The sequence below is a fragment of the Arachis hypogaea genome, chromosome 1 (assembly GCF_003086295.3).
Source record: "Arachis hypogaea cultivar Tifrunner chromosome 1, arahy.Tifrunner.gnm2.J5K5, whole genome shotgun sequence".
In the NCBI taxonomy this organism is placed as follows: Eukaryota; Viridiplantae; Streptophyta; class Magnoliopsida; order Fabales; family Fabaceae; genus Arachis; species Arachis hypogaea.
This window is the reverse complement of record NC_092036.1, coordinates 16,400,641-16,403,662: the sequence shown is the minus strand read 5'-3', so window position 1 is coordinate 16,403,662 and position 3,022 is coordinate 16,400,641. Positions and strand designations below refer to the sequence as shown.

General features: G+C 31.7%; 1 non-coding gene across 1 annotated transcript; it reads right to left on the bottom strand.

Moving 5' to 3' along the window:
- Positions 1-2,574: 2,574 nt before the first annotated feature.
- On the bottom strand, positions 2,575-2,681 carry LOC112715546 (small nucleolar RNA R71). Its single transcript, XR_003159820.1, has one exon. It is a non-coding gene; the product is annotated as a small nucleolar RNA R71 (small nucleolar RNA).
- Between the last annotated feature and the right edge of the window lie 341 nt (positions 2,682-3,022).

Genomic DNA, 3,022 nt, shown 5'->3' with positions numbered 1-3,022 from the left:
ATTTACAAGATGACCATAGATTGCTTCATACCAACAATCTCCGTGGGATCGACCCTTACTCACGTAAGGTATTACTTGGACGACCCAGTGCACTTGCTGGTTAGTTGTGCGGAGTTATGACTAAGTGTAATTCACGTGTGAGAGCTACCAAGTCATTGGAGCCATTGTTGATGATCACAAATCCGTGCACCAAGTTTTTGGTGCCGTTGCCGGGGATTGTTCGAGTATGGACAACTGACGGTTCATCTTGTTGCTTAGATTAGGTAATTTTCTTTTCAAAAAGTTTTCAAAAATTTTTCAAAATTTTTCTTTGTTTTCGTTTTTCCAAAAAAAATTATTATTTTCGAAAAAAAAAATTTTAATTATTCTATGGCTTCAAAACTTTCAAGAATGAATTCTAGAATTTCATGGTAACATGTTGAATCCTAACTGGCTACAAAGCCATATTCAAACTCCTTTGGAATTGGTCTTCAACTAATCACTACAATGCATGTAATTCCATCCTAAAGCTGACTGGCTATTAAGCCATGTCAAACCCTTTGATTGGAGCTTTGGGCTAACATTGAAAGATTCCTGAAATTCTTCTTAAAGATTTTGAATTTCTTATTTTCTTTTTCCATATGTTTTTCGAAAATATAAAAGAAAATACAAAAAAATTAGAAAATCATAAAAATCAAAAATATTTTGTGTTTCCTGTTTGAGTCTTGAGTCAATTTTTAAGTTTGGTGTCAATTGCATGTTTTAAAAATCTCTTGCATTTTTTTCGAAAAACTCATGCATTCATGGTGTTCTTCATGATCTTCAAGTTGTTCTTGGTAAGCCTTCTTGTTTGATCTTGATGTTTTCTTGTTTTGTATTTTTTGTTGTTTATCATATGCATTTTTCGTTTGTTAGTATCCATGCATTAAAGATTTCTAAGTTTGGTGTCTTGCATGTTTTCTTTGCATCAAAAATTTTTCAAAAATATGTTCTTGATGTTCATCATGATCTTCAAAGTGTTCTTGGTGTTCATCTTGACATTCATAGTGTTCTTGCATGCATCATGAGTTTTGATTCATAATTTTCATGTTGTGAGTCATTTTTGTTGTTTTTCTCTCTCATCATTAAAAATTCAAAAATCCAAAAAATATCTTTTTCTTATTTTCCTCCAAATTTTCGAAATTTTGGGTTGACTTGGTCAAAAATTTTTAAAAAATTAGTGTTTCTTACAAGTCAAGTCAAATTTTCAATTTCAAAAATCCTATCTTTTCAAAACTTTTTCAAAAATCAAATCTTTTTCATTTTTTATTTATTTTTGAAAATTTTAAAAAAATATATTTTTCAAAAATCTTTTTCTTAATTTTATCATAATTTTCGAAATTACACTAACAATTAATGTGATTGATTCAAAAATTTGAAGTTTGTTACTTTCTTGTTAAGAAAGCTTCAATCTTTAAATTCTAGAATCATATCTTTTAGTTTCTTGTTAGTTAAGTAATTAATTTTAATTTTAAAAATTTAAATCTTTTTCATCTTATCTTTTTATCATATCTTTTTCAAAATTTTATCTTCTTCAAAAATTTGATTTCAAAATATCTTATCTAACTTCTTATCTTCTTATCTTTTCAAATTTGACTTTAATATCTTTTTCAACTAACTATTTGACTTGTTGTTTGTTTCTTATCTTTTTCAAAACCACCTAACTACTTTTCCCTCTCTAATTTTCGAAAATATCTCATCCCTTTTTCAAAATTCTTTTTAAATTAACTAATTGTTTTAAATTTTAATTTTAATTATATCTTATCTTTAATTTTCGAAAATCATTAACTACTTTTTCAAAATTATTTTCGAATTCTCCCTCTCCTCTCTTCTTCTATTTATTTATTTATTTACTAACACTTCTCTTCATGTCTTATCACCTCCCCTATCCTTACTCTTTATATAGACTATTCATCCCTCTCCTTTCTTTATTCCCTTTCTTCTTCTGCTAACAATAAGGAACCTCTTTACTGTGACATAGAGGATTCCTCTTTCTTTTCTTGTTCTCTTCTTCCCTATATGAGCAGGAACAAGAAAAAAGGCATTCTTGTTGAAGTTGATCCAGAACCTGAAAGGACTCTGAAGAGGAAACTAAGAAAAGCTAAATTACAACAATCCAGAGACAACCTTTATGAAATTTTTGAACAAGAGAAGGAGATGGCAGCCGAACCCAACAACAATAATGCAAGGAGAATGCTAGGTGATTTCACTAATCCAACATCCAAATTTGATGGAAGAAGCATCTCCATTCCGACCATTGGAGCAAACAATTTTGAGCTGAAACCTCAATTAGTTGCTCTAATGCAACAGAACTGCAAGTTTTATGGACTTCCATCTGAAGATCCTTACCAGTTTTTAACTGAGTTCTTGCAGATTTGTGAGACTGTAAAGATGAATAGAGTAGATCCTGAAGTCTACAGGCTCATGCTTTTTCCTTTTGCTGTAAGAGATAGAGCTAGAACATGGTTGGACTCACAACCTAAAGATAGCCTGGACTCTTGGGATAAGCTGGTCACGGCCTTCTTGGATAAATTCTTTCCTCCTCAAAAGCTGAGCAAGCTTAGAGTGGATGTTCAGACATTCAAACAAAAAGATGGTGAATCCCTCTATGAAGCTTGGGAAAGATACAAGAAGATGACCAAAAAGTGTCCTTCTGACAAGTTTTCAGAATGGACCATATTAGATATATTCTATTATGGTCTATCTGAGTTTTCCAAGATGTCATTGGACCATTCTGCAGGTGGATCCATTCACCTAAAGAAAACACCTGCAGAAGCTCAAGAACTTATTGACATGGTTGCAAATAACCAATTTATGTACACTTCTGAGAGGAATTCCATGAATAGTGGGACGCCTCAGAGGAAGGGAGTTCTTGAAATTGATGCTCTGAATGCCATATTGGCTCAGAACAAAGTGTTGACTCAGCAAGTCAACATGATCTCTCAAAGTCTGAATGGATGGCAAAATGCATCCAACAGTACTAAAGAGGCAGCTTCTGAAGAAG